The following is a 13,850-nucleotide window of genomic DNA, read 5'->3' on the forward strand; positions in this document are numbered from 1 at the left end:
GCTCCGCCCTCTGCAGGTCCACAGAGAGGACACCTGGGAGGACGGGCGTGTCTCTGAAGGTTTGTTAGAATGCTCTTCGTGGGACAGGGACCTGTTCCCAAATACACCGCTCACCTAAAGCAACTCCCTGAAGATGGACGAGGTGTTTATCAATCTGATGGAAATCTCAGGGGAATCCCAGCTTGTTAGAGTTAAAAAAGTGTGGAAGCCGCATCGGATGAAATGTCGACGAAGCGATTCGAGTGTTTGAGAATAACGCGAGTGAATTTTTATGATAGTGTGCAGAGATTCGGATGCTCTTGATGCATAATTTAAGGATTTAATGCATAGCGCATATGATATCTGAACCTCATACAGTATATACATTCTTATCATAGATCGATTTGGTTCCAGATATAAATGGTCTGTTTGTATGTAACTGCTTCTAGAACGTTGCAGAAACCGATTTAATTGGATTAGATTTGATTGGATTTAACATTATGGTGGCAAAGTTCAGACCCAATGAATCATGAAGCTTTAAAGCAGAAGTGCAAATAGCAATCTACAGTATATACAGTGTGTGTTTGTATATACAATGTATATATATATATATATATATATATATATATATATATATATATATATATATATATATATATATATATATATATATAGAGAGAGAGAGAGAGAGAGAGAGAGAGAGAGAGAGAGAGAGAGAGAGAGTGGTAACCAGCTAGAGGTGTATTAAGCAGAGAAATGAGGTAAAATTGTCCAATTGATATTATACAGTATTTCTTTTATAACATCTATAAAATTTGTGTTCATACAGCACTGATATTTGAGTTATTTAGATTTCATTCCTAGTTATTTAGTAACACAAATGTTTTTTTTATGAAACATTAAACCATTATTTTTTGGACCCTAATGCTTTTTTATTATTATTATATTTTATTAAGACTTTATTATTGACACAAAAACAAAAAACTAAATTAGTACAGAAGATAAACGAATCACTTGGATCACATTTTTGTAAATCCGTTTCTTTTTTTAAACGCTGATGATAATCGTGATCGTGGTAAAGTGATGAGTAGGTCATAAGGTCATAATGAATCCAACCATTAAATGAACATATTTACCGCACGCTACGTATCAATCAACAGACCCAAATCGATCAGCAATAGACAGGAAATGAAACTCGGTAAAAAAAAACTAACAAAAAAACTTACAGACGTTATGAAGAAGAGGATCGGCGTGGACGATCGATGCTGCGGATCAAAATGTTTGGCTGGAGTTATCGAATTCTCTGTATGAAACTTCATTAAGCCCTAAGGAATTTGGAATATCGAAGAGAGGGTGGATCGTTTTGAGCCGGGCCTCTGGAGAAAGGACCAGTGTTTTGTTCGACGTTTTCTCCAGTGACATCTGCAGGTGACAGCCACAGGACTGACGGTGTTTATCTGGCATTTGTGTTGTCGAATGCTTCGCAATATTGTATCTTAATTCGCCTTCGGAACATTAGATCCAGCAATTCCAAACAATCATGCGAGAGAAACTCATAGAAAAGGTGTGCTATGTAAATTCGTCTTTTGGGTTCCTCAGAGATTCACGAGATCTTCATTGGATGCGTAACAGTTCCTTATGAAGCACTTGCAGCTCCGAAGATCATCGTGGACGTTTACACCGCATGCTGAGTTCTTACATCCAAACTGTGTAACAGCTTCTTCTTGTAAACCGCCAGACTTTCGAATACAGTGGGAATAAACTTCAGTCCTGGAGAAGTATGGTTTTGTTTCACTATTTACTGCAGTAGAAGTGGTTGCTCAGTGAAGAAGATGTTGGAATTCTTATTTCACAAAGGATCAACCAAGAATTCTTGATGCTTCCCAATTCTTTTGAGACTGAGGAACTCAAAGCTAAATGCTGTTTCATTTCTTATAATATCAACTACACATCCAACTCATAAACATGTATCTAATACTCTCTCTTCTCTTCAGAATCTACATTTTCTAAAGACATTTAGCTCATGATACAAAAATGTACAAAACACAAAAAAAGTTGGTATTTTATGATTTTGCCTGTTTGTCTAAGGACATTTAATTCATAAATTAGTCCCTATAATATTATCATATAATCATATCCTTACTACCCCGACAGTGGTGAGGGAAAAAGTCCCTTAGATGGTATGAGGAAGAAAACTCGAGGAACCAGACTCAAAAAGGAACCTCATCCTCATCCTGAAGAACATTCAAGTCGAGTAGGCTTTATTGGGATTTAAACCATTTACAGTGCAGAACACAGTGAAATGGAACAACATTTCTCCAGGACCGAGGTGCTACATAATACAAATGAAATTAAATAAAAAACAACACGTTGTGCACTTGTGACAAACTTGGCGATAACGTTGGACTCTTAAAACTTTGACAGCTGCGATCTGAGCGGTGGTTTGGGTGCCATATAAGGTTCCCCTCGTCCTTGTTTCCCGAGAGAGCTGTTTCAGACCCCTCTCACTAAACACAGACCCCAGGGCAGAGATTAGGTGTCATGGTTGGCTTGGGAACACTTTGTGATCCGGATGGAGGACATCTGGAAATTGTAGATATGAGAAGATGAGTGGGACTGAATAAACGATCTGTGGTCTCACTTTTAAACCACATTTGAATTTCTTTTTATTTTTGACAATGGAGGAAGAAATCTTGAGAGGAACTTGATTCAAAAGAGGCTTAAAAGGAACATGCAACAATACTTTCCTCATTGTTGAAGTTATCGACGGTTTACTGAGGAAAACTCGGGGGCAAAACAATTTGGCGCAATTGTAATGTTGGACAGTTTGAACGAAAGGATTTTTGATCAGAACTCAAAATTGTTGTGAAAATGTTTGATCATAAACATATATATATATATATATATATATATATATATATAAAAGTTCCACTTCAAGTCTAAAACTTACAGCATTTTGGGAGATGCCCCTTATCCAGAGCGACTTTTAATTCTCTCATTTATACAGCTCATCGTTAAGGGTCGAGCTCATATGCCATGAAGAGGCTACTTGTTGAGATTTGAAATCATGTCCACCAAATTCCACATCAGGTCCACCATCTTATCCAGTACTCTACCACTTGGGTATGTAAGATGCAAAATGTAAGAGGTTCTGCTGAAGAAATATTGAAAACAACAAAACCATTGGATCCATTATGATTAAAATACAAATCCATTACTCCAAAGTAATAATACTTTCTCTCATCTCTCCTAAAGTACTACATTATCTCAGCTGCATCAATGGTCTCCTAAATGGATTGTATCTCATCTTCAGGGAGGTTTCTATATCACAGTTCTATCAGGCAGTGCAGGTTTCATGTGAGTGATGAGGCATAAAATGTACACAATATGTGTTTGCTCTAGAGCATGAACCCACTCGGGTACAGCATTGGAGATGTGTTGACGCTCAGAGACTTGACAGAGACTCGATCCTGAATTCCCAAGGGTGGCTTCCAGTCACTCGTCCCTCCTACCGTGAATACACGTCACTCCTGAGTCCTGTTTATAAAGCCTCTCGTCTCAGACACAAACAGCAGCTTCATGGTTGTCTCTCGTACCTGAATCAGAGTCTAACTGATGATTACTGATACGATGCCAATCGGATGGACGCTGTAAGTATTTTAATTTCTGCAGGAACGTTTTTAACATGAAAGATGACCAGATATCTGACTTCTGAACATCTGAATTCAAGAAAAAAAATTTAACCTGGTCGTTTCACTGTGACTGGAGTGATTCAGTTTCTGATCTTATTTAAAAAATATCTTTTTCACTTGAAAAAACTAAAAACTAATTCATCCTAAAAGGTACATTATATCCATCTTTTGGTAATCTGACGTTAATCTGTAAAAATGTACTTCAATCGTGAATGTTTTTTTTGTCATGTTTGATTTTATGTTTGATTTTAAAACATTGTTAATTTGCTCTGGAAATTGCATTTCTTTCATTTCTATTGAGTGTCACGTTTATTACATTTAGTAAATGTATACAATCGGTGATCTATAATCAATGACTTTTTTTGGAGTTTTATAGAAGGAGTCTCCAGTTTCTCTGCTCATGATATTTCTCACTCTTTGGTGTTTGTAATGATTTGATGGTTTATAATCACACACTTGGTGTCACCCAGCTGAGGATAGGTTCCCCTCTTTTGAGTCTGGTTTCTCTCAAGGTTTCTTCCTCATACCAGTTCACAGTCGCCCCAGGCTGCTCATCTGGGATAAATAAAATGTAAATAGAAGTAAACTTTGTTGTATATTTCTTTGTTGTATACATTCTGTTCAGCTGCTTTGAGACAATGTCCATTGTAAAAATCGCTATAGAAATAAAAATGGAATTGAATTGTATAAGTGGAATAAAACACTATAAACTATGTAATAATTGTCAGAATAATGATATAGAAATAAAGATTTTCTGAAACATACTTTATCTTTGTGTCACTCTACCACACTTTGTACTTTATATTGCAAATGCATTGAATGAATCTTAAGCACAAGTTTCCGTATTTGGAGTATTTTCCTCCTTGGAGACACAAAATTGATTTTTTCTGAGAAATTAAACAAAACATACGATTTCCCTCTTATTGTTACTTCTGCGTTCACCCGAAATCAATAGATTCTTTTAGATATGTTAAATAACTTGACATGACATTACAATTCTCCTTATGACCATACGTTTCCCGCACACAGTATATTACAAATTTACCCAAAGCATCAGTGAATACAATTAATTGAAACACCGCAGCTGTGACACACAAATTCCTGAGTTTCATGCTTCAGATCCTCTGAAACGTTCCAGCCGTATTCTTTGTGTAATTCCAGCCGTATTCTTTGTGACCTTGACAGAAAATTGACACTAAAAAACAATCAGCTTGAGGGTATGAACAGTAAATTCATTCTTGGATTATTAATTACAACAGACTTTTATCATTTCCATAACCGAAACTATACGCAAATGTTTTTGCTAATAATTTTTGTTTACACAATTCAGGCATTTTGTTGCACTGCTCGGATGTAAATTGAGCTGTTCATTAAAGCAGAGATGACTTCTGACTTGCACTGACATCAAAATCAATTCAAATCAATAAAAATAAAAACCGTGACAGACAAAGGGATAGTATGAGGGATGGGGAGTGAGAGAGAGAGATAACCACACACCATAACCACCCACCCTATCCCACACAAACACCATAAACACCCACCCTACCACCATAACCACCCAACCTAACCCACCAAAACAGTATAACCACCCCCTAACCCACTCAAACACCATAACCACCCACCCTACCATCATAACCACCCAACCTAACCCACCAAAACACCATAACCACCCCCCTAACACACTCAAACACCATAACCACCCACCCTACCATCATAACCACCCAACCTAACCCACCAAAACACCATAACCACCCCCCTAACGCACTCAAACACCATAACCACCCACCCTACCATCATAACCACCCAACCTAACCCACCAAAACACCATAACCACCCACCTAACCCACTCAAACACCATAACCACCCACCCTACCATCATAACCACCCAACCTAACCCACCAAAACACCATAACCACCCCCCTAACCCACTCAAACACCATAACCACCCACCCTACCATCATAACCACCCAACCTAACCCACCAAATCACCATAACCACCCCCCTAACCCAGTCAAACACCATAACCACCCCCCCTACCGTCATAACCACCCAACCTAACCCACCAAAACACCATAACCACCCCCCTAACCCACTCAAACACCATAACCACCCACCCTACCGTCATAACCACCCAACCTAACCCACCAAAACACCATAACCACCCCCCTAACCCACTCAAACACCATAACCACCCACCCTACCGTCATAACCACCCAACCTTTCCCACCAAAACACCATAACCACCCCCCTAACCCACTCAAACACCATAACCACCCACCCTACCGTCATAACCACTCAACTTAACCCACCAAAACACCATAACCACCCCCCTAACCCACTCAAACACCATAACCACCCACCCTACCATCATAACCACCCAACCTAACCCACCAAAACACCATAACCACCCCCCTAACGCACTCAAACACCATAACCACCCACCCTACCATCATAACCACCCAACCTAACCCACCAAAACACCATAACCACCCCCCTAACCCACTCAAACACCATAACCACCCACCCTACCATCATAACCACCCAACCTAACCCACCAAAACACCATAACCACCCCCCTAACCCAGTCAAACACCATAACCACCCACCCTACCATCATAACCACCCAACCTAACCCACCAAAACACCATAACCACCCCCCTAACCCACTCAAACACCATAACCACCCACCCTACCGTCATAACCACCCAACCTAACCCACCAAAACACCATAACCACCCCCCTAACCCACTCAAACACCATAACCACCCACCCTACCGTCATAACCACTCAACTTAACCCACCAAAACACCATAACCACCCCCCTAACCCACTCAAACACCATAACCACCCACCCTACCATCATAACCACCCAACCTAACCCACCAAAACACCATAACCACCCCCTAACCCAGTCAAACACCATAACCACCCACCCTACCATCATAACCACCCAACCTAACCCACCAAAACACCATAACCACCCCCCTAACCCACTCAAACACCATAACCACCCACCCTACCATCATAACCACCCAACCTAACCCACCAAAACACCATAACCACCCCCCTAACCCACTCAAACACCATAACCACCCACCCTACCGTCATAACCACCCAACCTAACCCACCAAAACACCATAACCACCCCCCTAACCCACTCAAACACCATAACCACCCACCCTACCGTCATAACCACTCAACTTAACCCACCAAAACACCATAACCACCCCCCTAACCCACTCAAACACCATAACCACCCACCCTACCATCATAACCACCCAACCTAACCCACCAAAACACCATAACCACCCCCTAACCCAGTCAAACACCATAACCACCCACCCTACCATCATAACCACCCAACCTAACCCACCAAAACACCATAACCACCCCCCTAACCCACTCAAACACCATAACCACCCACCCTACCATCATAACCACCCAACCTAACCCACCAAAACACCATAACCACCCCCCTAACCCACTCAAACACCATAACCACCCACCCTACCGTCATAACCACCCAACCTAACCCACCAAAACACCATAACCACCCCCCTAACCCACTCAAACACCATAACCACCCACCCTACCGTCATAACCACCCAACCTAACCCACCAAAACACCATAACCACCCCCCTAACCCACTCAAACACCATATCCACCCACCCTACCGTCATAACCACCCAACCTAACCCACCAAAACACCATAACCACCCCCCTAACCCACTCAAACACCATATCCACCCACCCTACCATCATAACCACCCAACCTAACCCACCAAAACACCATATCCACCCCCCTAAACCACTCAAACACCATAACCACCCACCCTACCATCATAACCACCCAACCTAACCCACCAAAACACCATAACCACCCCCCCTAACCCACTCAAACACCATAAGCACCCACCCTACCATCATAACCACCCAACCTAACCCACCAAAACACCATAACCACCCCCTCTAACCCACTCAAACACCATAACCACCCCCCCTACCATCATAACCACCCAACCTAACCCACCAAAACACCATAACCACCCCCCTAACCCACTCAAACACCATAACCACCCACCCTACCATCATAACCACCCAACCTAACCCACCAAAACACCATAACCACCCCCCTAAATCATACCACCCTGGGTGTATATGACTGAATTCTTATTGTTACTGTTAATCAGAGATGGGAGGTAATGAAGTACAAACACTTTGTTATTGTACTTAAGTCGATTGTTCTGGTATCAGTATTTTACTTTACTATTTATTTTTCCAGACAAATTTTTACTTTCAGTCATTACACAAATATCTGTACTTTTCAAAACACTTGCATTTTTAAAACAGACTCTTTACTTTAGGTAAAATGTCACTGTTTTTTCTTCTCATTGCACCATTTTCAGCCTATCGGTCTGTTTCTTGTCATTGTGTAGTTTTTTTTCAATCTACAACTGCTGTATCATTTCCTGACTCTCACACACCACAGACGTGGGCTAGTTTACGAAGCTAATAATGAGCAGGCAGAAGGCAACAAGAAGTCTGGGGTTAACGTGGATGAGACAGAGGGAGTCAGTGATGTAAACATGACTGAGAAAAGAGACATTCCTGATCACATGATCATCATCATCTTTTCTCTGCTTGTGTTCTATATGGTGGATGTTCAGCCTGGATACATTCATTAGGGAACAGAATTTTGTTTTTGTTTTGTATTAATATATTAATTTAGACTGTCTAAATGCAAATTTATTTTAACGTATTGTGTTCATTAACGAGCGATTAACGCAGCGCGCATTTCTGTTTGACCATTTTTTATGAAAATATTAATAAATAAATAAATAAATAAATAAATAAACAAACAAACAAACAAACAAATAAACAAACAAACAAACAAATAAATTAATTAATATAAAAGTTTTATTGACGCGCCAAGTCTCAAATCTGCACCAAAATCCCCATGATGCACAAAATTAACCCTCTCGGGGACCACAAACGCACCGGCAGGATTTGTGGCATTTTTTTCCTCATTACACTGAAACGAACATAAATTACTGTCTTTTTGGATCGTACAGATAAGAGCAATACTTCATTCGAATATATAAAGAGTCTACGTTTAATTGTACACGCTTATAATAACAACAAAACGCTGTGCTTTTGTAAAGTAAGAAAAACCAGACGGTGCGCTTTCGTCTATCTCTGTCAGCTCTCTTCACAGACACACAAACAAATAAAATAAAACACCCTGAATCTCAGTGAATATTTGCCTCACAGACATAATAAATATATCTTTAGAAAGCTTGAAATGTCTACTTAAATAATGATAAAAATACACAATAATGATACGCACATCAAATGCAAATATTCTCTGATTATGTAATCCGTATGGAAGTTATAAGAGGTGCAGTTTCTCCGGTATCACCTCATTAAAAGTCCGTGTGGAAACATAGCAAAGGAACCGTTTGGTGTCCTGATAATTTACGTCATTTAAAACACCATATTTACTTTAAAACATTTACGAGAATATTTTGTCTTCAGGCTTTAGCTTGAGTTTGGTTTCACAAATAATAAACATGCATTTGCATAAAGCATCAATATGTTTATTAAAGTATAAAAAAATGGTTCAGTATTAATTTAAGGAACATTCAGAACAGTGCGATTAAATAGTAATATGATGTGGCATCCAGTTACCAGCATGACACTAAAACAGGTAGTAATAATGGCTACTTTTTGCTTGTCAGAGCGCAAACTTTCACTTGAGTAAAAAAGTGTAGTCAGAACTTATATTTTATATATAAAACTTATATATTTTTTTAAACATGGCTATCTGTACTTCTACTTAAGTCAAGGATTTGTGTACTTTTGCCACCTGTGCTATTATTGTATATGATGTTGAACCTCTGAGAGAGAAAAAGAGGGAACGAGAAAGAGAAAAAGAGAAAGAGAGACACTAGAGGGCAGTGTTGAATTGTGCCAAAATGGAATTCATGAAAATAAAAACAAACAGACAACAGAAATTTTCACTGCAGTAAAAAGCAAAAATTCAAAATAAATCTAAGCGCTTAATAAAATGTGAAAGAATACAACAATAAAAATATTACACTGTTAGAAACGCTATAATCAGTGGTATAGTTGCTTCACTACTTTCCTTCCTTTTCTATCATTACATATTATGAAAATCGATTAGAATAGTTTGTTTCCTTCCTTTTATTCTTTTGCTTAACACGATAACCCACAATTAAACGAGAAGTTGCATCACCCGAAATCCGAGCAGATTACAAGAAGAAGATGAGCAAATTCACATTTTTTCAAATTTAATACATCATTTGTAAGAATTCAAAGAAACAAGTGCCCCCACGTCGCTGTGGAACAGTGTGAAAATCCCGTGTAACTTCCTTTAAATCCACACAAACTTCAGCTCATCTTTTCCTACAACAATAAGACGTGATTTTAACAATAGCAGCAAAATGCATTGTGAGACCAAAAATATGGTAAAAATATACACCCAACTTTTCAAGCCATATGTGTTCTTGACCAAACTGTGACCACAAATTTGCAGAGCACACAAAAGTATCTGACCTTTCTGGATGCTGTAAAATGAAATCTGAACTTGATGTAGGAGACCCAAACCTGTTCCAGCATGATGATGCCCCGTGCACAAGCCAGTTTCATGAAGATCTGCTTTCCATGGATTGGAAGATCTCCTGCTATAGAGCTCCAACCATATTGAACAACTTTGGTATGAATTTCACATGCTGACTGCACCCCCAGGTCTCCTTAAATCACATCACTCTTGTGTCTGAATGAATCTCACACAAATCTCCTCTGCCTCTTTTACACAAACTACCTGCATGTCTTCACTCACCACATCCATAAACCTCCTTCTTGGTCTTCCTCTTTTCCTCCTTCCTGGTGTCTCCATCCTCAGCATTCTCCTACTGATATACCCCATGTCCCTCCTCTGCACATGTCCCAACCATCTCAATCTCGCCTCCCTCACCTTGTCTCCAAAACGTCCTACATGTGCTGCCCCTTTAATAAACTCATTTCTAATCCTGTCCATCGTCGTCACTCCCAACAAACATCTCAACATCTTCAGCTCTGCTACCTCCAGCTCCACCTCCAACAACAATTATATTATTAAGTGAAAAGATACGTAATACAAAGTCTTTTTTTCTCCACTTATTTAAGTTCCTTCTATTAACCGGGGAGGTGGTAGCTAAATAGTTAAGACTTTAAATTACTGATCAGAAGGTCAGAGGTTCAAGCCCCAGTATCACCAAGACCCTTAACCCTCTGTGCTCCAAGGTGCTGTATCATGGCTGACCCCAGTTTCCTAACATAAAGCGTGACAATAATAACATGTTGGCTAATTAAAAGAATGAGATGGTTTTCTAGTCATTTCTTTGATATGCTCTAATATGTAATGGATGGACGTTGATTGATGAGGACGAGGTTCCCTTTTGAGTCTGGTTCCTCTCAAGGTTTCTTCATGCCACAGTATTTACTGGCTCACTCATTGGGGATAAACTTCCAATTATAAGGAAAAAAACGTATACGCTAACCAATGTCTCTGGTTAAAACCTCTCTGGAATGAATTAATAAAGAGAACAACTCACATTTAGAAGATAAGATAAGATCCCGAGCCATTTAATTTCTGAAGCATTTCGATAATAAAGGCCTCTTTCTCCCACCACCAGCTCATATTAAAGCACTTAAGGAAGATCACTTGCAATTCTGAAGGAGAAAGCTGAGGCTCAGGAAAAGCGGAATCACTCAATTTTCAGTCTCATTGCGGCTTCATTATCACTCAGAGAAACGATCACATGGAAAACAAGAGCAAGGAGAAGAAAAGGTGATCGCCTCTAAGTTCAGCACAGACCGACGAGAGAGAAGAAGAAGAAACGAGTGAAATGTGCATCTGACCTCAAGGTGACTGGACGAAGATCAGTAACGATGTTAACACCGCAGCCTGGAGATAAACTGATCGATTCCGAGGGCAAAGAGCTTCAGCTAACATCTATTTCATTCTGCTTTGTGGCAGGATGTTACACATGCAGACGCGCTGCAATTTCTTTTCATAAGGTTTTGAAATAATGAGCGATGACACCATTATTCATCATCTTGTTTCACTTCAATACAGAATACACAAATGTATCACGCTTTCGACTGGTTGCGCTTCTCATTCCGCATTTGCTCCTATAATAAGCTTCACTCTGCTGGGAAGATGTTCCTCCAGATTTGGTGGAGGTTTGTGTGAGATTTATTCAGACACAGAGTGTTAGTAAAGGCAGTACTGAGGTAGGTGAGTTGAGGAGACCTGGGGTGCAGCCAGCATTCACATTCATCCCTAAAAGTATTAAAGTAGCTCTATAGCATGGAAAGCAGATCTTTATGGCTTTGTGAAAGCAGTTTAGTTCAGTTTAAATATCCCCGTTGGGAAAGTATGTTTGCAGAATACTCACACTGACATTTAACAAATCACAATTGGTGTGTGTATTAAAAAAAAACCAGACAAATTCAATAAAACAATATCCAGTTCAGCTGACCATCAGTTACCACTAGAGGAAGAAGAATTTAAGAATTTAATTGCCTGGGGAATGGAGGATCATTTTAATCTGCTTTTTCGAGGATCTGGCACAGATAATATTGTCAGCCAGATGGTAACAATTCAAAAGTGTAATATAAAGTAATATATACATGAAGTCAAGTACATGGTTTGTGTACTATCACAAATATATATATATATATACCAGCATTTGCATTTAAAAAAAAATTCAACATCACAAATTATTCAAATCAAATGATTCATGATTCAAATGACCCCCCTGCAGTACCGCAGCAGACCCCCTAGGGGGCGCGTATCACTAGTTGAAGACCCATGCGCTGAAGTAACTCGGCTTCATCGTATCACCACATTGTTGGTTCTTTTCCTATAACAGCATGCTCCCAATAAAATTCCAGATCCTCACGTTAAACTATATTACCGAAGGAAATGTGTTTTTCTTCACTACAGACAGGAAGCACTGTTCTTCCTCATCATGGAAACTCTGGTGGAGCTGAAATGATTAATGGAGTATACCTGACAGACATCTTCATGATTTGTAACCACAGTCAGGAAAGATTTTTGTCCTTGTCGACATACAGAGGTTCATGAGAACATTTGAGTTCCTTATCGGAATTAAAAAACAACCATATGCCTTAAAGCTTTATTAGGAATGAGCACGTTTAAGCAGCCATGTGAAGAACGGACGGCTCATTAATCATGCCTGTTAAAGCCGTGTCGATCTGAGCTCCAGGCCACGGCAGCGCTCGCAGACTATGAAATATTTTGCTAAGCAATAAATGATTTGGGCACAGGGTTTAGGAATGGTTCCTACTACAGGATTTCAGGTACATAAAGGACTCTGTTATCCCAGGGCCTCTTCCAGGGGCTTGGAAATATTTCCATGATCCTGAATGAAAAATGCAACTGCTTGCAAAGAACAAAGAAACAAAATCCAGGTTCCCTCAGGAGTTCGGTGTTACGTACTACACAAAACATTTCTTACTGTATGTATTGTGTCTCTACATACATGTAAGGAGTGTTTCATGGTTTTTGATCAAGATGGTTTTTGGTGTCAGTGCATCCACAGATGTCCGATACAATTGTGTGCCTTCAAGTTTGTGGGAAGAGTTTGGGGAAGAACCAAATATGGATGGAAAAGTCATGTGTGCAATACTTTTGATGTGGTGCTCCCAAGGCTGGTCCGTGTGGAGACGGACCAGCAGACGATCTACAGTCGCTCAAAATGCTGAAGAACCTACAATTATAGGGAACAAACATATTGGTATTAAACTTATCGTCTGTTTTGTAAAAATTTATAGCCAATTTATGTCTGTAAAGCTGCTTTGAGACAATTGTTAAAACATGCTACATACAAATAGAAATGAATTAAAATTAATTCATTTCTGACAGGCCTTTTTTCCAGGATGCTGTCAAGTTTAATGTGGAATGAGGAAACCTCAGTGCATGAGAAGAGCACTTTGAACAGGATTTGGCTCTTGGAGAAGAGACTCAAACGCTGGAATGCTGAGAACATAAACTCCACAATCTGTTATGTTATTCTGAGATTATATGATGACGCTTTCCTGATTCGCGGTCATCAACTTTGTTCACACACACCTCTGGTAAATACACA

The 13,850-nt window shown here is 39.7% G+C and overlaps 1 protein-coding gene across 1 annotated transcript in view; it reads right to left on the reverse strand.

Moving 5' to 3' along the window:
- The window catches only part of LOC310716279 (G-protein coupled receptor 183-like), a 19,046-nt gene extending 7,325 nt beyond the window's left edge, over positions 1–11,721 (reverse strand). The window contains exon 1 of the mRNA XM_083523301.1: positions 11,596–11,721. The gene's annotated coding sequence lies outside the window, so the exon portion shown is untranslated. The remainder of the gene's footprint in view (positions 1–11,595) is intronic.
- Between the last annotated feature and the right edge of the window lie 2,129 nt (positions 11,722–13,850).

Source organism: Silurus aristotelis (assembly GCF_946808225.1).
Source record: "Silurus aristotelis genome assembly, chromosome: 21".
In the NCBI taxonomy this organism is placed as follows: Eukaryota; Metazoa; Chordata; class Actinopteri; order Siluriformes; family Siluridae; genus Silurus; species Silurus aristotelis.